Consider the following 22,451-nt stretch of genomic DNA (forward strand, 5'->3'; position numbering starts at 1 on the left):
GGTCCTATCAGCAAGAGAGATTTGAGTTACAAACATCTAACAGATATAAAACTTTGGAAACCCCTAATAATGCCAATCAACATTTTTTACGGAGAGGCACCAATTGGAGAGACAGAAAATATCCACCAGAAAAATCCCTGAACAGTCCGGGTTTAAAGAGAAAAAATCAAGAAGATGTAAGAGAGGACAGAGAGGAGGCAAGAATAAACAAAATAAGAAGGGAGGTTTAATTACCCCTACTGGCATTTTTAATTTATCTACATATGAATTGACAACTAATGAAATTAAATTATTATCCAAAGGGTTATCGTTTGCACCTAAGAATGAGCCTAGTAGTTTTCAGTTATTTATTGATGCAAATAAGTATATACGCACTTTAACATTAAAGAGACATTTTTTAAAAAATGATCTAAAAACTGGAGCGATTCTTAAAAATAATGAGAATATCAATAGAACAGGACTAAAGCCTAAATCAACTTATTATCCTTTAGAATCCCGGGGAAGTTATGTGGAAACTTTTTCCAATTTAATACAGAAAGATTTTAAAAAATTATGCACTGATACTAAGAAAGGATCTGATAATTTAGATAGAGGGGAGAGAAATGCAATAAAAACCTTGGAAAATAATTATGGGGTTATAATAAAAATGGCCGATAAAGGGGGGGGCATTGTAGTACAAAATAAACAAGATTATATGGAGGAGTCGTTTAGAATTTTAAAGGATGAAGTAACATATGCTAAATTGGAGAGTGACCCTAGTTCCAGGATCATAGATGATTTAAGGTCTCTTTTGGAGGGTGGTATTGCTGGAGATTGCATTAATCGAGAAGAATTTAATTATATTTTCAACCCACATCCAAGGATAGCTCAATTTTATCAACTGCCTAAGATCCATAAGAGATTAGAAAAGCCTCCTGGGCGGCCAATAATCTCCGGAATGGAGTCCGCCACTGCAAGACTGTCAGAATTTGTGGACATATATATTAAAAAGTATGTGAGTGGACTTAATTCCTATTTAAAGGATTCTACATCTGTATTGAATTGTTTGGATGTATTTGAATGGAAGGATGGGTATCACTGGTGTACAATAGACGTAGAGTCTTTGTACACGAGTATACCCCATCAGAAAGGGATAGAAGCTGTACATCATTTTTTGGAGAGAGATGAAACTATTAGCTGTCAATTAAGAAAATTTATTCTTGACTGTATTATGTTTGTTTTGAAAAATAATTATTTTTTATTTAATAATCAGTTTTATATCCAGCAACACGGGATAGCGATGGGGACGCCATATGCCCCTAGTTTCGCTAATTTATATCTTGGTAAATGGGAGGAGGAGGTTATAGAAACTAATACTATGTTTAAAGATAACATTAAATTATATAAACGGTACATAGATGACGTGCTAATAGTCTGGCAAGGGGATAAAGAATCGTTTGAAATCTTTATAGATAACCTAAACTCTAATACATATAATCTAAAGTTTACTTCTAATTTCCAGAGGGAAAAAATAGAGTATTTAGACCTGGTCTTGGATACAAGTAAATGGGTGTGTGGAGATAAAATTGAAACTTATACACATATTAAGGAAGTGGACAGTAATAATTATATACACTACGGAAGCTGCCACTTAAGAAACTGGGTTGATAATATTCCGCTGTCACAGTTCATTAGAATTAGACGTAATTGTACTAATATAGCTAAATTTGATGAACAAGCTTCTAAATATGAAGAAAGATTTCTGGAAAAACAGTACCCGGGTAAGCTCATTTCTGAATGTAAAGATAAGGTTAGAAATATGAATAGGTGTGATCTATTAAGATATAAAGATAAGAAACCAAAAGATAATACCTTTATTCCGTTTATCACAGGATATAATTCCAAAAATCGGGAGATAAGGGATATTATCAATAAACATTGGGATGTGCTAAAATTAGACCCCGTTCTAAATAAAATACTCCCTCAGAAACCACAACTGGTGTTTAGACGAGCAACTACGCTAAAAAATAAGCTGGCACCAACTAAATTAAAAACAGTAAAAGAAAATTTATGGTTGGATAATATAAATGGTTGTTTCCCTTGTAATAAGTGTAAAGTATGTAAATATGTAAGTAAAGATAGAAAAAAGATTTGGAGTACAGACAACATAGAATCATGGGACATAAAGGGATTTATTAATTGTCAGACAACATGTGTTATTTATATGCTACAGTGTGGATGTGGGGCTAGATATATAGGAAAAACGAAACGCCAGCTAAAACTAAGAATATTGGAGCATGTACGTAGTATTGTCAACAAATTGATTAATCATAGTGTTCCCAGACACTTTATTAAATGTTGTAATTCTTCCTTGGATAAATTCTCGTTTAAAGCATTAGAACATGTTGTGCTGACAGAAAGGGGAGGAGATGTCTTGAAACAATTAAGCAAGAGAGAAACCTTTTGGATCCATAAATTAAACACCCTTTCACCATATGGTCTAAATGAGACTTATGATATAGTACCGTTTTTACATGATTAATGAGGTAACCTCTCCAACCATTAGGATATGCAGTAATGGTTAAAACATCAAGCTTTATGAAAAGAATGAAGCGATTATACTAAAATGAGGGTTCGTTTATGTCAGTGATTTTTACACTACGAGCGTTATCTCCTCCTTATTATGTCTCTTTTAAGTATCGAACGTTAGCTCATAGATAATTTTGCCAGTATTAGTCTAATATGGGTCAGATGTGGATGGATTAGGTGCAATTTTATTGTAACCGGTGTCTGGTGTGACTCCACTGGGCTCATCGGTCTGATCAATTTGCCGGTGCGGCTTCCGGCAGCTGTACCTGTACTGCGAGAAGACTGTGTTTTCAGTGGGGGTTACGTCAGAGACTGGGTCCGCCCATGTCAGTCTCTTGTAGATACAGACTTCATACAATACTAATTTCTCTCTCTTTTATTATAGTAACTATTATGAAAGCCGATCGATATAATTATATTTCCCGAATTTTTAAATGTGAAGTGATGTTTTTTATGGTGATTGTCATAGAATTAGTTCTTTTGTGACATTTGTATTGGTTTTCTAATTAAGGTAATTGATTGATCCGTTATAAATGGATAAGCGTGTTAAAATGATTAAGTATACGTTTTAAATGCTGAATAGGAACGTTTTATTCTCTTAGTTAATTGATGAATATTATGTATATGTGTATAAATGCATTTTTAGACAGATGATCAAAGTGCTTACGGCATAAATTAGCCTAAACCAATAGTGTTTTATTAATTAATCAATTGGTATATGTGATATAAAAACGTGAGTTGGAGTGATCGAGACCACACCCCCTGACGAAGTCCGGCAGTGACGAAACGCGTTGGGCGTGGCCGGGAAGGACGGCTCTGAGTGATCGGAGTTTGTTGCGGAGTCCACAAGCATACACGCTGATGAGACTATCTGATGATTGAGCGGCAGAGAACAATTCACACGCTGCTATCCGGAGGCACTTTGGATGTGTTCGTGAGCCGGCTATTTTAATCTGAGATGTATGTGAGCTTTTATCATTGTAATAAATTACCTGTTATACTTGCTCATTGAGTGCGCCTTCACTCTCTTTTAGTGCACATTGGAATATTACAGCTGTGGTTACGCTGTTTTTTGGAGTGCCAGCACTTGCATCGTTTGAACTGTGGACGATCTAATCAGTGAATTTAAGGACATTGATAGCACAACCATCCCTGCATTCATATATATATATATATATATATATATATATATATATATATATATGTGTGTGTGTACAGTATATATGTATGTATGTGTATATATATATGTGTGTGTGTGTACAGTATATATGTATGTATATATATATATATATATGTGTGTACAGTATATATATATATATATGTGTGTGTACAGTATATATGTATGTATATATATATATGTGTGTGTGTGTGTGTGTGTGTGTACAGTATATATGTATGTATGTGTGTATATATATATATGTGTGTGTGTGTGTACAGTATATATGTATGTATGTATATATATATATATATGTGTATGTGTGTGTGTACAGTATATATGTATGTATGTATGTATGTATGTATGTATGTATGTATGTATATATATATATATATATATATATATGTGTGTGTGTACAGTATATATGTATGTATGTATGTATGTATATATATATATATATATATATATATATACACATATGGCACGGAGACCATGTCATGAGGACATTGTTTTTTTTTTAAAATGCCTTAACTCCAATACTAAATGTTTGTACTTGCTCTGGTGCACTCCCAGTCATCCAAGCCCTATATATATATATATATATATATATATATTTATTTCTCTAACGTCCTAGTGGATGCTGGGGACTCCGAAAGGACCATGGGGAATAGCGGCTCCGCAGGAGACTGGGCACAAAATAAAAGCTTTAGGACTAGCTGGTGTGCACTGGCTCCTCCCCCTATGACCCTCCTCCAAGCCTCAGTTAGATTTTGTGCCCGAACGAGAAGGGTGCAATCTAGGTGGCTCTCCTGAGCTGCTTAGAGTAAAAGTTTAAATAGGTTTTTTATTTTCAGTGAGACCTGCTGGCAACAGGCTCACTGCATCGAGGGACTTAGGGGAGAGAAACGAACTCACCTGCGTGCAGAGTGGATTGGGTTTCTTAGGCTACTGGACATTAGCTCCAGAGGGACGATCACAGGCCCAGCCATGGATGGGTCCCGGAGCCGCGCCGCCAGCCCCCTTACAGATGCTGAAGCAAGAAGAGGTCCATAAATCGGCGGCAGAAGACTTTCCTGTCTTCATAAGGTAGCGCACAGCACTGCAGCTGTGCGCCATTGCTCTCAGCACACTTCACACTCCGGTCACTGAGGGTGCAGGATGCTGGGGGGGGGGCGTCCTGGGAAGCAATGAATTTACCTTAGTTGGCGAAAAATACATCACATATAGCTCCTGGGCTATATGGATGTATTTAACCCCTGCCAGTTTTCCAGAAAAAAGCGGGAGAAGAGCCCGCCGTGAAGGGGGCGGGGCCTATCTCCTCAGCACACAGCGCCATTTTTCCCACACAGCTCCGCTGGTAGGAAGGCTCCCAGAATCTCCCCTGCATCCTGCAACTACAGAAACAGGGTAAAAAAGAGAGGGGGGCACTTATTTGGCAAAATAACAGATATAAGCAGCTATAAGGGATAGACACTTATTGTAAGGTTGTCCCTATACATATATAGCGCTCTGGTGTGTGCTGGCAAACTCTCCCTCTGTCTCCCCAAAGGGCTAAGTGGGTCCTGTCCTCTATCAGAGCATTCCCTGTGTGTGTGCTGGGTGTCGGTACGTGTGTGTCGACATGTATGAGGAGGAAAATGATGTGGAGGCGGAGCAATTGCCTATAATGGTGATGTCACCCCCTAGGGAGTCGACACCTGAATGGATGGCCGTAATTAAGGAATTACGTGACAGTGTCGGCACGTTACAGAAAACTGTTGACGACATGAGACAGCCGGCAGCTCAGTTAGTGCCTGTCCAGGCGTCTCAAACACCGTCAGGGGCTATTAAACGCCCGTTACCTCAGTGGGTCGACACGGACCCAGACACAGACACTGACTCCAGTGTCGACGGTGAAGAAACAAACGTATTTTCCAGTAGGGCCACACGTTACATGATCACGGCAATGAAGGAGGTTTGCACATCTCTGATACTGCAAGTACCACAAAAAGGGGTATTATGTGGGGTGTGAAAAAACTACCCGTAGTTTTTCCTGAATCAGATGAATTGAATGAAGTGTGTGATGAAGCGTGGGTTACCCCCGACAGAAAACTGCTAATTTCTAAAAAATTATTGGCACTATATCCCTTCCCACCAGAGGTTAGGGCTCGTTGGGAAACACCCCCTAGGGTGGATAAGGCGCTCACACGCTTATCAAAACAAGTGGCGTTACCGTCTCCAGAAACGGCCGCCCTTAAGGAGCCAGCAGATAGGAGGCTGGAAAATATCCTTAAAAGTATATACACACATACGGGTGTTATACTACGACCAGCAATCGCCTCAGCCTGGATGTGCAGTGCTGGGGTGGCTTGGTCGGATTCCCTGACTGAAAATATTGATACCCTGGACAGGGACAATATATTATTGACTATAGAGCATTTAAAAGATGCATTCCTATATATGCGAGATGCACAGAGAGACATTTGCACTCTGGCATCAAGAGTAAGTGCGATGTCCATTTCTGCCAGAAGAGGATTATGGACGCGACAGTGGTCAGGGGATGCGGATTCCAAACGGCATATGGAAGTATTGTCGTATAAAGGGGAGGAGTTATTTGGGGGCGGTCTATCGGACCTGGTGGCCACGGCAACGGCTGGGAAATCCACCTTTTTACCCCAAGTCACCTCGCAGCAGAAAAAGATACCGCCTTTTCAGGCTCAGTCCTTTCGTCCCCATAAGGGCAAGCGGGCAAAAGGCCACTCATATCTGCCCCGGGGCAGAGGAAGGGGAAAAAGACTACAACAGACAGCTTCTTCCCACGACCAGAAGCCCTCCCCCGCTTCTGCCAAGTCCTCAGCATGACGCTGGGGCCTTACAAGCGGACTCAGGCACGGTGGGGGCCCGTCTCAAGAATTTCAGCGCGCAGTGGGCTCACTCGCAAGTGGACCCCTGGATCCTGCAGGTAGTATCTCAGGGGTACAAATTGGAATTTGAGACGTCTCCCCCTCGCCGGTTCTTGAAGTCTGCTTTACCAACGTCTACCCCCGACAGGGAGGCGGTATTGGAAGCCATTCACAAGCTGTATTCCCAGCAAGTGATAATCAAGGTACCCCTCCTACAACAGGGAAAGGGGTATTACTCCACGCTGTTTGTGGTACAGAAGCCGGACGGCTCGGTGAGACCCATTTTAAATCTGAAAACCTTGAACACTTACATAAAAAGGTTCAAGTTCAAGATGGAGTCACTCAGAGCAGTGATAGCGAACCTGGAAGAAGGGGACTACATGGTGTCTCTGGACATCAAGGATGCTTACCTCCATGTCCTAATTTGCCCTTCTCACCAAGGGTACCTCAGGTTTGTGGTACAGAACTGTCACTATCAGTTTCAGACGCTGCCGTTTGGATTGTCCACGGCACCCCGGGTCTTTACCAAGGTAATGGCCGAAATGATGATTCTTCTTCGAAGAAAAGGCGTCTTAATTATCCCTTACTTGGACGATCTCCTGATAAGGGCACGGTCCAGAGAACAGTTAGAGGTCGGAGTAGCACTATCGCAAATAGTACTACGACAGCACGGATGGATTCTAAATATTCCAAAATCGCAGCTGATTCCGACGACACGTCTGCTGTTCCTAGGGATGATTCTGGACACAGTACAGAAAAAGGTGTTTCTCCCGGAAGAGAAAGCCAGGGAGTTATCCGACCTAGTCAGGAAACTCCTAAGACCAGGCCAGGTGTCAGTGCATCAGTGCACAAGGGTCCTGGGAAAGATGGTGGCTTCTTACGAAGCGATTCCATTCGGCAGATTCCACGCAAGAACTTTTCAGTTGGATCTGCTAGACAAATGGTCCGGATCGCATCTTCAAATGCATCAGCGGATAACCCTGTCTCCAAGGACAGGGGTGTCTCTCCTGTGGTGGTTACAGAGTGCTCATCTCCTAGAGGGCCGCAGATTCGGCATTCAGGATTGGGTCCTGGTGACCACGGATGCCAGCCTGAGAGGCTGGGGAGCAGTCACACAGAGAAAAAATTTCCAGGGTTTGTGGTCAAGCATGGAAACGTCACTTCACATAAATATCCTGGAACTAAGGGCCATTTACAATGCCCTAAGTCAGGCAAGGCCTCTGCTTCAGGGTCAGCCAGTATTGATCCAGTCGGACAACATCACGGCAGTCGCCCACGTAAACAGACAGGGCGGCACAAGAAGCAGGAGGGCAATGACGGAAGTGGCAAGGATTCTTCGCTGGGCGGAAAATCATGTGATAGCACTGTCAGCAGTGTTCATTCCGGGAGTGGACAACTGGGAAGCAGACTTCCTCAGCAGACACGATCTTCACCTGGGGGAGTGGGGACTTCACCCGGAAGTCTTCCACATGATTGTAAACCGTTGGGAAAAACCAAAGGTGGACATGATGGCGTCTCGCCTCAACAAAAAACTGGACAGATATTGTTCCAGGTCAAGGGACCCTCAGGCAATAGCTGTGGACGCTCTGGTAACACCGTGGGTGTACCGGTCAGTGTATGTGTTCCCTCCTCTTCCTCTCATACCAAAAGTACTGAGAATCATAAGAAGGAGAGGAGTAAAGTCCGGATTGGCCAAGAAGGACTTGGTACCCGGAAATTCAAGAGATGCTCACGGAAGACCCGTGGCCTCTACCTCTAAGACAGGACCTGCTCCAGCAGGGACCATGTCTGTTCCAAGACTTACCGCGGCTGCGTTTGACGGCATGGCGGTTGAACGCCGGATCCTGAAGGAAAAAGGCATTCCGGATGAAGTCATCCCTACCCTGATCAAAGCCAGGAAGGATGTAACCGTACAACATTATCACCGTATTTGGCGTAAATATGTTGCGTGGTGCGAGGCCAGGAAGGCCCCTACGGAGGAATTTCAACTGGGTCGATTCCTGCATTTCCTGCAAACAGGACTGTCTATGGGCCTCAAATTAGGGTCCATTAAGGTTCAAATTTCGGCCCTGTCGATATTCTTCCAAAAAGAACTAGCTTCTGTACCTGAAGTTCAGACGTTTGTCAAGGGAGTACTGCATATACAGCCTCCTTTTGTGCCTCCAGTGGCACCTTGGGATCTCAATGTAGTGTTGGGATTCCTAAAGTCACATTGGTTTGAACCACTCACCACTGTGGACTTGAAGTATCTCACTTGGAAAGTGGTAATGCTGTTAGCCCTGGCTTCAGCCAGGCGTGTATCAGAATTGGCGGCTTTATCCTATAAAAGCCCTTACCTAATTTTTCATACGGACAGGGCAGAATTGAGGACTCGTCCTCAATTTCTCCCTAAGGTGGTTTCAGCATTTCACTTAAACCAACCTATCGTGGTGCCTGCGGCTACTAGGGACTTGGAGGATTCCAAGTTGCTGGACGTAGTCAGGGCCCTGAAAATATATGTTTCCAGGACGGCTGGAGTCAGAAAATCTGACTCGCTGTTTATCCTGTATGCACCCAACAAGCTGGGTGCTCCTGCTTCTAAGCAGACTATTGCTCGTTGGATTTGTAGTACAATTCAGCTTGCACATTCTGTGGCAGGCCTGCCACAGCCAAAATCTATAAAAGCCCATTCCACACGGAAAGTGGGCTCATCTTGGGCGGCTGCCCGAGGGGTCTCGGCTTTACAACTTTGCCGAGCAGCTACTTGGTCAGGGGCAAACACGTTTGCTAAATTCTACAAATTTGATACCCTGGCTGAGGAGGACCTGGAGTTCTCTCATTCGGTGCTGCAGAGTCATCCGCACTCTCCCGCCCGTTTGGGAGCTTTGGTATAATCCCCATGGTCCTTTCGGAGTCCCCAGCATCCACTAGGACGTTAGAGAAAATAAGAATTTACTTACCGATAATTCTATTTCTCATAGTCCGTAGTGGATGCTGGGCGCCCATCCCAAGTGCGGATTGTCTGCATTACTTGTACATAGTTATTGTTACAAAAATCGGGTTATTGCTGTAGTGAGCCATCTTTCAGAGGCTCCTCTGTTATCATGCTGTTAACTGGGTTCAGATCACAAGTTGTACGGTGTGATTGGTGTGGCTGGTATGAGTCTTACCCGGGATTCAATATCCTTCCTTATTGTGTACGCTCGTCCGGGCACAGTATCCTAACTGAGGCTTGGAGGAGGGTCATAGGGGGAGGAGCCAGTGCACACCAGCTAGTCCTAAAGCTTTTACTTTGTGCCCAGTCTCCTGCGGAGCCGCTATTCCCCATGGTCCTTTCGGAGTCCCCAGCATCCACTACGGACTATGAGAAATAGAATTATCGGTAAGTAAATTCTTATTTTCATCTACCTCGTTAGTATGGGCCCCACAGTCTGAAGTGCCCCGGGCCCCCCCATATCCTTAATCCGCCTCTGGCCAGGGTCTCCCCAGCAATGGCACATGCGCAGGACTCCCACTACCACTCTGAACACATTGCAGGGACAGTCTCTTTTCTGAGCCCCTATCCCTGCGGGTGCAGAGTGATACATCCGTACGGAGTAATCGCATGTTGCAATGCAATTTTGGGCGCTAACATGTATGCGATAATTGATAAATATGTTATTTAGGGGTACATTTACTAAGCAGTGATAAGAGTGGAGAAGTGAGCCAGTGGAGATATTTCCCCATCAACCAATCAGCACTGAAGTAACATCTATAATTTGCATACTATAAAATTATACAGAGCTGCTGATTGGTTGATGGAGAAATATCTCCACTGGCTCACTTCTCCACTCTTATCACTGCTTAGTAAATGTACCCCAGAATTTGGTATTTTTTCCTACGTCTCATGATAGTCCATCGCTAATAACACGTTTCATCTCCACAGTCCTAACTCCTCTCACACCTACTACCTTACAGACCCCGGACTCTGGGCTCGATTCAGAGATTTATGCAAATTAGCTATTTATGTAAATCTCCAGAGATTAATACTGCATTGCACGTGGGCGCTGCAGCAGGGAGCGTTGCAGAGATTATCCGCGTGTCGCAGCTGCGTCCTTGGACGCAGTTACACTGCTCCCGGCAGCGTGATTTTGCCAGACATCCTGAGTAACCAGAGGGACGTTGGCACCCGTTTCAGTGACAGTGGCAGGTGAGGAGCTTGACTGGGGCGGTACAACTGTCACACCATGGCGTTACGGTTTGACAGTTGTACCGCCACAGAATCTCCTGTCAGGGTTCTAACTCACGGATGCCGCGGTCGGTATTCTGACTGCCAGCATCCTCAACCACCGGCAAATCAATCCCAATCCCATGGTATCTACTTAATGTCACTGGGGTGGAAAAGCTCCTTAGTTAAATAAGTATATGTTTTGACAATGGTGGTCATTCCGAGTTGCTCGCTAGCTGCATTTGTTCGCAGCGCAGCGATCAGGCTAAAAAATGGCAGTTCTGCGCATGTGTATGCGGCGCAATGCACACGCGCGACGTGTGGGCACAACGAACGATGCAGATTTGCACAGGGTCTAGCGATGCATTTCAGTCGCACTGCTGGCCGCAGAGTGATTGACATGAAGTGGGCGTTTCTAGGTGGCAACTGACCATTTTCAGGGAGTGTTCGGAAAAACGCAGGCGTGCCAGGAAAAACGCAGGCGTGGCTGGGAAAACGCAGGCGTGGCTGGGCGGGTGTGTGACGTCAAATCCGGAACTGAATAGTCTGAAGTGATCGCAAGCACTGAGTAGGTTTTGAGCTACTCTGAAACTACACAAACATTTTTTGCAGGCGTTCTGCGATACAACCGTTCGCACTTCTGCTGAGCTAAAATACACTCCCAGTGGGCGGCGGCATAGCGTTTGCACGGCTGTTAAAAACTGATAGCGAGCAATCAACTCGGAATGACCCCCTATAACCTTCCAAGTAATCTTAATAATGTATCTCTCTGTGTTATTTATAAATACTAGTTTATAGGTTAACCCAATTGTACCTCTTTGAAGCAGCTTGTTGCAATCTTGGAAGCAAATTTCCGCAAGCCTTTACAAATAGACACAACACTAATCCCCAGTCATCACGGTGTTACATGGCTCAGCGACCACTCTGCACTACCGATTGTATTAGGCAGGGGTAGGCAGCCCATTGCTCTCCAGCTGTTGTGGAACTACAAGTTCCAACATGCCCTGCCAACTGTAGAACTGCAGGCTGCTTACCCCCCTAGTAGAGGATGCACTGCAGCTGTATGTTAGTCTGACAGCACTGCACAGTCAGGTGAATTATTATGTATTTCTGCACCTCTACCCAGATTAGTGTCGCAGTCCAGAACCCATCAATCAGCGTCCCCCTCATACCTGTAATAGGATTGGGAGTCTGTCCCAGGTGAGCCAGCTCAGGTAACAGCCAGCACTTGTATTCCACACTTCCAGCGTCACCACCAGGAAGACGTAGGGGAGGAGAGAGCAGTTACACCCCTTCTCAGTCAATAATTACTTCTAGTTCCTCACCATAAACCAGTGGGGCTCGGGAACAGGTTTGTCTGGTGACACAGCATGAATAGCTACACATATTATCTGTACACACCCACGCCTCATTCTCTCTCCGATCAGTCATGTCACAAGGAAGGAGATGCTGGATTATGGGTGAAACAATGGGGAAATGGCAGCAGATTTGGATTTAATATCGCCGACAGGGTATAGGAGCAGGGCCGATTCTAGCCCTTGTGGCGGCCCGGGTGAAAATAGGGGTGTGGCTTCATAAAGGGGTGTGGTCAATGTACCCCCAGTAGTATTGCCCCAGTTTGTGGCCCCAGTATTGCCCCCGTTTGTGGCCCCAGTAGTATTGCCCCCGTTTGTGCCGCTTTAAAAAAAATAATTAATACTTACCATCCCCGCTCCTGATGCCCGACCGCTGCTGCCCTCCGTCTCTGGCCGCTGGCGCCGCTCCTCTGATCTATGGGAGAGACGTCATGACGTCTCTCCCATAGAACCGCATAGACACTAGAGGTCAATCATGACCCCTAGTGTCTAAGTGCCGCTCCCACAATGCAGTGCGGTGCACGATGACTTCATCGCGCACCGCACAGCAGTACCGGCACCGGGGGGTGGGCGCACCACCATTAGCGGGTCTTGCCACAGCGGCGCCCTCCGGAAGGCGGCGCCCCAGGCAAAAATCCTGTGTGCCCATAGCAAGATCCGCTACTGTATAGGAGTGTGAAGCCCCATACACACTAGACGAGAAAGTAAAAGATATTGCTCAGAAGGGCCAATCTGAGAGAGATCTTTTACAATCTCCTCTAGTGTGTACACTCAATGTCGTTAACGATGGGCACTGCCGCTCATCGCTAACGACCCCCTCCCTCACCTAAACATTTACAGACGAGGGATGTCCTCGTTAACGACAGCTGCGGCATGGGTATCGTGGAACTCCCCCGCGCCGTCGCTCCCTTCCCCGCTGGCATCAGCAAGTGTGTATGCACTTGCTGATGCCGGCACCCCGCCAGGTCCCCGACGCTGCCAATATCGGCATCGGCGGAGACTCGTTGTACTGGGCTTCAGTGGGCAGCACTCCTAATGGGCCCTACACACTTGCTGACATTTCCGATTTGGACGATGGTCGATTGCAACGATTAACGACCATCGTCCAAATTGGCTTGCTATGCAGAACGAGGGAAAACCAACGATGAACGACCGCGGGGACGAGCATCGTTGCTGCACACACACTGAGCGATATGAACGATTTATCGTTCATATTGGCCGCACACATTGGCAAGTGTGTAGGGCCCATTACTCACCAATCCAAATCTGTCTCTGGCAAGTTACATCAATGAAAGGAAACTTGTGAGCTGGTTGTATATACTGCAGACCATAGGGCAGAGTCTCCAATGTACGTCAGTTCCACAAGTTCATTAATTACCCATTTGAGCTAAATGAACTACATCCGTTGGGTGATTTATTTATTCTGTTTTTTACATTATAGATGGGAACTTTTATAGAAATAAGTTTCCTGTTCTAGTGTGTCATGTCATATTCAGTGTTTCTCTAACGTCCTAGTGGATGCTGGGGACTCCGTCAGGACCATGGGGATTAGCGGCTCCGCAGGAGACAGGGCACAAAAATAAAGCTTTAGGACCAGGTGGTGTGCACTGGCTCCTCCCCCTATGACCCTCCTCCAAGCCTCAGTTAGGTTTTTGTGCCCGTCCGAGCAGGGTGCAATCTAGGTGGCTCTCCTAAAGAGCTGCTTAGAAAAAGTTTTTAGGTTTTTTATTTTCAGTGAGTCCTGCTGGCAACAGGCTCACTGCATCGAGGGACTTAGGGGAGAGAAGTGAACTCACCTGCGTGCAGGATGGATTGGCTTCTTAGGCTACTGGACACCATTAGCTCCAGAGGGAGTCGGAACACAGGTCTCACCCTGGGGTTCGTCCCGGAGCCGCGCCGCCGACCCCCCTTGCAGATGCCGAAGATGGAAGAGGTCCAGAAGCAGGCGGCAGAAGACTTTTCAGTCTTCCTGAGGTAGCGCACAGCACTGCAGCTGTGCGCCATTGTTGTCAGCACACTTCACACAGCGGTCACAGAGGGTGCAGGGCGTTGGGGGGGCGCCCTGGGCAGCAATATATAATACCTTTTTATGGCTAAAAAATACATCACATATAGCCCTTTGAGGCTATATGGATGTATTTAACCCCTGCCAGATCTCACAGATTCCGGAGAAGAGCCCGCCGAAATAGGGGGCGGGGCTTATTCTCCTCAGCACACAGCGCCATTTTCCTGCTCAGCTCCGCTGTGAGGAAGGCTCCCAGGACTCTCCCCTGCACTGCACTACAGAAACAGGGTAAAACAGAGAGGGGGGGCACTTTTTTTGGCGATATTAATATATTTAAGCTGCTATAAGGATACAACACTTATATAGGGTTGTTCCCATATATATTATAGCGCTTGGGTGTGTGCTGGCAAACTCTCCCTCTGTCTCCCCAAAGGGCTAGTGGGGTCCTGTCTTCAATAGAGCATTCCCTGTGTGTCTGCTGTGTGTCGGTACGTGTGTGTCGACATGTATGAGGACGATGTTGGTGTGGAGGCAGAGCAATTGCCGGTAATGGTGATGTCACCCCCTAGGGAGTCGACACCGGAATGGATGGCTTTGTTTATGGAATTACGTGATAATGTCAGCACATTACAAAAATCAGTTGACGACATGAGACGGCCGTCAAACCGGTTGGTACCTGCCCAGGCGTCTCAGACACCGTCAGGGGCTGTAAAACGCCCTTTACCTCAGTCGGTCGATACAGACCCAGACACGGACACTGAATCTAGTGTCGACGGTGAAGAAACAAACGTATTTTCCAGTAGGGCCACACGTTATATGATCACGGCAATGAAGGAGACTTTGCATATCTCTGATACTACAAGTACCACAAAAAGGGGTATTATGTGGGGGGTGAAAAAACTACCTGTAGTTTTTCCTGAATCAGAGGAATTGAATGATGTATGTGATGAAGCGTGGGTTAACCCAGATAGAAAAGGGCTAATTTCTAAAAAGTTATTGGCATTATACCCTTTCCCGCCAGAGGTTAGGGCGCGCTGGGAAACACCCCCTAAGGTGGATAAGGCGCTCACACGCTTATCAAAACAAGTGGCGTTACCGTCTCCTGATACGGCCGCCCTCAAGGATCCAGCTGATAGGAGGCTGGAAACTACTCTAAAAAGTATATACACACATACTGGTGTTATACTGCGACCAGCCATCGCCTCAGCCTGGATGTGCAGTGCTGGAGTGGTCTGGTCGGATTCCCTGACTGAAAATATTGATACCCTGGATAGGGACAGTATTTTACAGACTTTAGAGCAATTAAAGGATGCTTTTCTTTATATGCGAGATGCTCAGAGGGATATTTGCACTCTGGCATCGAGAGTAAGTGCGATGTCCATATCTGCCAGAAGAAGTTTATGGACACGACAGTGGTCAGGTGATGCGGATTCCAAACGGCATATGGAAGTATTGCCGTATAAAGGGGAGGAATTATTTGGCGTCGGTCTATCGGATTTGGTGGCCACGGCAACTGCCGGGAAATCCACCTTTTTACCTCAGACCCCCTCCCAACAGAAAAAGACACCGTCTTTTCAGCCGCAGTCCTTTCGGTCCTATAAGAACAAGCGGGCAAAAGGACAGTCATATCTGCCCCGAGGCAGAGGAAAGGGTAAGAGAGGGCAGCAAGCAGCCCCTTCCCAGGAACAGAAGCCCTCCGCGGGCTCTGCAAAGCCCTCAGCATGACGCTGGGGCTTTACAAGCGGACTCAGGAGCGGTGGGGGGTCGACTCAAGAATTTCAGCGCGCAGTGGGCTTGCTCACAGGTGGACCCCTGGATCCTGCAGGTAGTATCTCAGGGTTACAGGTTGGAATTCGAGAAGTCTCCCCCTCGCCGGTTCCTAAAGTCTGCTTTGCCAACGTCTCCCTCAGACAGGGCGACGGTATTGGAAGCCATTCACAAGCTGTTTTCTCAGCAGGTGATAGTCAAGGTACCCCTCCTACAACAGGGAAAGGGGTATTACTCCACGCTATTTGTGGTACCGAAGCCGGACGGCTCGGTAAGACCTATTCTAAATCTGAAATCTTTGAACCTGTACATACAAAAATTCAAGTTCAAGATGGAATCACTCAGAGCAGTGATAGCGAATCTGGAAGAAGGGGACTTTATGGTGTCCCTGGACATAAAAGATGCTTACCTGCATGTCCCAATTTGCCCTTCACATCAAGGGTACCTCAGGTTCGTGGTGCAAAACTGTCATTATCAGTTTCAGACTCTGCCGTTTGGATTGTCCACGGCACCTCGGGTCTTTACCAAGGTAATGGCCGAAATGATGATTCTTCTGCGAAGAAGAGGCGTATTAATTATCCCTTACTTGGACGATCTCCTGATAAGGGCAAGGTCCAGAGAACAGCTGGAGGACGGAGTAGCACTAACCCAAGTAGTGCTGCAACAACACGGGTGGATTCTGAATTTCCCAAAATCTCAGTTGACCCCGACAACACGTCTGCTGTTCCTGGGAATGATTCTGGACACGGTTCAGAAAAAGGTGTTTCTTCCGGAGGAGAAAGCCAAGGAGTTATCCGAACTTGTCAGGAACCTCCTAAAACCAGGAAAAGTGTCTGTGCATCAATGCACAAGAGTCCTGGGAAAGATGGTGGCTTCTTACGAAGCAATCCCATTCGGCAGATTCCACGCACGAACTTTTCAGTGGGATCTGCTGGACAAATGGTCCGGATCGCATCTGCAGATGCATCAGCGGATAACCTTATCGCCACGGACAAGGGTGTCTCTTCTGTGGTGGTTGCAGAGTGCTCATCTGTTAGATGGCCGCAGATTCGGCATACAGGACTGGGTCCTGGTGACCACGGATGCCAGTCTGAGAGGCTGGGGAGCGGTCACACAGGGAAGAAACTTCCAGGGAGTATGGTCAAGCCTGGAGATGTCTCTTCACATAAATATACTGGAGCTAAGAGCGATTTACAATGCTCTAAGCCTGGCAAAACCCCTGCTTCGGGGTCAGCCGGTGTTGATCCAGTCAGACAACATCACGGCAGTCGCCCACGTAAACAGACAGGGCGGCACAAGAAGCAGGAGAGCAATGGCAGAAGCTGCAAGGATTCTTCGCTGGGCGGAAGATCATGTGATAGCACTGTCAGCAGTGTTCATTCCGGGAGTGGACAACTGGGAAGCAGACTTCCTCAGCAGACACGATCTACACCCGGGAGAGTGGGGACTTCATCCAGAAGTCTTCCACATGATTGTGAACCGTTGGGAAAAACCAAAGGTGGATATGATGGCGTCTCGCCTCAACAAAAAACTGGACAGGTATTGCGCCAGGTCAAGAGACCCTCAGGCAATAGCTGTGGACGCTCTGGTAACACCGTGGGTGTTCCAGTCAGTGTATGTGTTTCCTCCTCTGCCTCTCATACCCAAAGTACTGAGAATTATACGGCAAAGGGGAGTAAGAACGATACTCGTGGCTCCGGATTGGCCAAGAAGAACTTGGTACCCGGAACTTCAGGAGATGCTCACGGAAAATCCGTGGCCTCTACCTCTAAGACGGGACCTGATTCAGCAGGGACCGTGTCTATTCCAAGACTTACCGCGGCTGCGTTTGACGGCGTGGCGGTTGAACGCCGAATTCTAAGGGAAAAAGGCATTCCAGAAGAGGTCATTCCTACACTGGTTAAAGCCAGGAAGGAGGTGACTGCACAACATTATCACCGCATTTGGAGAAAATATGTTGCGTGGTGTGAGGCCAGGAAGGCCCCCACGGAGGAATTTCAATTGGGTCGATTCCTACATTTCCTGCAAACAGGATTGTCTATGGGCCTCAAGTTGGGGTCCATTAAGGTTCAAATTTCGGCCCTGTCGATTTTCTTCCAGAAAGAATTGGCTTCAGTTCCTGAAGTCCAGACTTTTGTAAAAGGAGTACTACATATACAGCCCCCGGTTGTGCCCCCAGTGGCTCCGTGGGACCTTAATGTAGTTTTGGATTTTCTCAAATCCCATTGGTTTGAGCCACTCAAATCGGCGGATTTGAAATATCTTACATGGAAAGTAACCATGCTACTGGCTCTGGCTTCAGCCAGGAGAGTGTCAGAATTGGCGGCTTTATCGTATAAAAGCCCATATCTGATTTTCCATTCGGACAGGGCAGAACTGCGGACGCGTCCTCATTTTCTGCCTAAGGTGGTGTCAGCGTTTCACCTGAACCAGCCTATTGTGGTGCCTGCGGCTACTAGCGATTTGGAGGATTCCAAGTTGCTGGACGTTGTCAGGGCATTGAAAATATATATTTCAAGGACGGCTGGAGTCAGAAAATCTGACTCGCTGTTTATACTGTATGCACCCAACAAGCTGGGTGCTCCTGCTTCTAAGCAGACGATTGCTCGTTGGATTTGTAGCACAATTCAACTTGCACATTCTGTGGCAGGCCTGCCACAGCCTAAATCTGTCAAGGCCCATTCCACAAGGAAGGTGGGCTCATCCGGGGCGGCTGCCCGAGGGGTCTCGGCATTACAACTCTGCCGAGCAGCTACGTGGTCGGGGGAGAACACGTTTGTAAAATTCTACAAATTTGATACCCTGGCTAAAGAGGACCTGGAGTTCTCTCATTCGGTGCTGCAGAGTTATCCGCACTCTCCCGCCCGTTTGGGAGCTTTGGTATAATCCCCATGGTCCTGACGGAGTCCCCAGCATCCACTAGGACGTTAGAGAAAATAAGATTTTACTTACCGATAAATCTATTTCTCGTAGTCCGTAGTGGATGCTGGGCGCCCATCCCAAGTGCGGATTGTCTGCAATACTTGTACATAGTTATTGTTACAAAAAAATCGGGTTGTTATTGTTGTGAGCCGTCTGTTAAGAGGCTCCTACGTTGTCATACTGTTAACTGGGTTCAGATCACAAGTTGTACGGTGTGATTGGTGTGGCTGGTATGAGTCTTACCCGGGATTCAAAATCCTTCCTTATTGTGTACGCTCGTCCGGGCACAGTATCCTAACTGAGGCTTGGAGGAGGGTCATAGGGGGAGGAGCCAGTGCACACCACCTGATCCTAAAGCTTTATTTTTGTGCCCTGTCTCCTGCGGAGCCGCTAATCCCCATGGTCCTGACGGAGTCCCCAGCATCCACTACGGACTAGGAGAAATAGATTTATCGGTAAGTAAAATCTTATTTTTTAGTTACACCTTGGGGCTCTCATAGGGGTAAATTTACTAAGGTGGCAGTTATTCAGAACTGGTGATGTTTCTCATAGCAACCAACCAGAATCTACTTAACATTTATTTAGCTGCTTCTAGAAGATAATAGATAGAATCTGATTGGTTGCTATGGGCACCAGCACCAGTTCTAAAAAGCTCCCACCTTAGTAATACCGCTTTCACATCGCTAAAGTGGGACGCACCCGGGACTTGTACACGGGTCCTTCCCGGGTGCGACCTGCTTGAGACCCCTTTCAGACTGGCGGCACCAACCCGGCAAATTGCTGGGTTGGTGACATGCACAGTGACGTGTGCGGAGGCAGCACCTGGAGATCAGATCATCTTCAAGCGCCACCTGTCCCTTCGAATCGGAACATTTGTACTTTGGGGGTCATTCTGAGTTGATCGCTCGCTGACGATTTTTGCAACGCAGCGATCAGCTGAAAAAACGGCATTTATGCGCATGCGTATGGCCCGCAATGCGCGTGCGTGACGACGGGTACAAAGCTCTTTGTGGTTGTGCTCAGGTTCTAGCTAATTTTTTCTTCGCACTGATGGCCACAAGAAGATTGAGAGGAAGGGGGCGTTTCTGGGTGTCAACTGACCGTTTTCAGGGAGTGTTTGCAAAAATGCAGGCGTGTCTGAAAAAACGCAGGCATGGCTGTGCGTTCGCTGGGCGGGTGTGTGACGTCAAATCCGGACACGAATAGGCTGAAGTGATCACAAGCGTTGAGTAGGTTCAGAGCTACTCACAAACTGCACAAACTGTTTTTGCAGCGCTTGGCTGCACAGGCGTTCGCACTTCTGCTAAGCTAAAATACACTCCCCAGTGGGCGGTGGCATAGCGTTTGCACGGCTGCTAAAAACTGCTAGTGAGCGATCAACTCGGAATGACCCCCATTTAACATCAGGTCTGCGTACAAATCCGAATCAGTCCATATGTTCCAATCACTGCATTACCCGGCAGGGCAGTAAATGAGATGTATGTGCCAAGGTGGTAGATAAAACGTCTCCACTCAGAGGCAGAACTCTGGGAGGCAACGGAGTCAGCTGCCGCCGGGCTCCTGCTTTGAAGGGGGGCACCTCTCCTCCTGTTCTGTGTGTTCAGCGACATTAATCAATTAAGTTAATTGACAACAGCCGGTAACTCTTCTGTAGCCAACTTCCGCACTAGCCACTACACATTACAAATCACACCCTCTTTATTATAGATACCCTGGAAGCAAACACCTTACTGATGAAGCTATTTGCTCCTATAAAGGAAGCATGAGAATTCTAACTATTTGAGGTTATTTCTCTGACGATTACAAGTAACTTCATATAGTTAGAATTCTCATACTTCCTATGCAACAGCACATATCTCCATCAGTTAGGTACTTGCTTCCAGTGTAATAGGTTGTGGGTTTTAATCCTGGATATGTCACTTGCAAATTAATTGTCAGAGAAATAATCAGCATTGGCAGTGACTGAGCAGATCTATGTAGTGTGTAGCTGGACCCCTACATAGATCTGCCTAGTTGCAATGGTTTTGTAGTAGCTTCATATAGTTAGAATCTGCAGGCTTACTATGCAGGAGCAAATTATATACATGGGGGGGGGGGGCACCAATATTTTTCTTGCCTCCGGGCAACTGAGACAAACTTACGCCACTGTCTCCACTTATATGCTATAGTTCATAAACATCGTATCAATAAACACAGTTTGAATGGTTTTTAGGTTCAAAACAGTTTTTAGCAGCGTTGCGTGGTATAATCAGTAATACATTTTACAGCCAAGTGTAAAGCTCGGTACTCACCAGAGAGACGGGCATTTGTTCCAACGTTCTGTATACACACTGGAACAAGTTTTATGAAGGATGGAACTATCATGTTCCGTCCTTCTTAAACACAAATAAGGTCACTAGCAATAAGTTTTATGTGCAGTACATCAAACCCAGAATCGGTCGCTAGTGACTGCGGGAGCGCGCAATCACCCATACACACTGAACGATGTAAGCGATTTGTCGTTACGAAACGGCAAATTGACCTGTCATCGCTCCACTGTGTACCCAGCTTAAGAGTCTTCATTGACAGAACGCTCCATCCGACATAGTCAGTGCTGCTCGTTGCAGGTGGTCTTGTGTGTAACCGCTAATCCTGTGGCCTTCTAGTTGGCCTGAGTTGCACTTCGGTATTGATAAGTCGCGCTTTCAGCAAGAGGGTGTTTGTTGATTGGGGGGGGAGCTTTTATGTTTCGGATGTGCCTCCTATGATGGTGGCCTCCTATGCGAATGTGCGTCTCAGAACGCAGCTGCTCCTGCAACACTCATAACGTGCCCATTGAATGGGCCATTTTTGCTGCGCCACTAGCCATCACCCATCACCGCCCAGGGACACCCTCCACTTTTCTGTCACATTTCTGATCCCGCCTGTCCCGATCGCGGCAGCACCTACGTGTGTACACTGTGTTACGCATGCACCGGGGGGGGATGTGGGGATGTGTTTCACAGTTTTTCACGCATGTGCTCTAGCAAATAATCCCTCAGCTACTTGAGCATCAGCAGCGGGTGTGGATTGCGTGCAACGCAGAATCAGGCCTTAAGCCTCTTCCCACACTCCTAGTGTTGGGTATGGGTAATAATATGGTTAACCATATAATAAATGTGTCTCTTGCTGGTAAACTACAGGTTCCAGCAAGCCCTGCAAGTAACAGCATGTCCACACTTTAGAAAAACTATTTTAATTCAATAAAACTCCCCAACACATCCCTCTTTATCCAATTTATTGCTCACATATATTGCAAGGGTCCGCGTATAATAATGCAAGTGCTTATTCTGTGGTCAGAATGGCATTTACACGGGATGTCTGCAACAGTGAGCCTGATTCAGAGCCGCCCTGTGGGGTAGTCTTCAGTATGCCGAATGTCGGGATCCCGGTGCACAGTATACCGTATACCGGCCAAATATCGTCCATCTGCGCTGGGTGCGCGGCCTGCGATCTGCAATTCTGCTGTGATCGCATCATGCCGGGATGTGATTGCAGGTTGATTGACAGGCTGCGAGTGTTCATGGGCATACACATAGCGTTTATGGGGAGTGGTTGGAAAAATGCAGGCATGTCATGGCCGTTTACGGGG

At 46.6% G+C, this 22,451-nt stretch overlaps 1 protein-coding gene across 1 annotated transcript in view; it reads right to left on the reverse strand.

The window, feature by feature from the left end:
- SLC35C1 (solute carrier family 35 member C1) overlaps nucleotides 1–12,045 on the reverse strand; it is a 45,793-nt gene extending 33,748 nt beyond the window's left edge. The window contains exon 1 of the mRNA XM_063944325.1: nucleotides 11,965–12,045. The gene's annotated coding sequence lies outside the window, so the exon portion shown is untranslated. The remainder of the gene's footprint in view (nucleotides 1–11,964) is intronic.
- Between the last annotated feature and the right edge of the window lie 10,406 nt (nucleotides 12,046–22,451).

Source organism: Pseudophryne corroboree, chromosome 11 (genome assembly GCF_028390025.1).
Source record: "Pseudophryne corroboree isolate aPseCor3 chromosome 11, aPseCor3.hap2, whole genome shotgun sequence".
NCBI lineage: Eukaryota > Metazoa > Chordata > Amphibia > Anura > Myobatrachidae > Pseudophryne > Pseudophryne corroboree.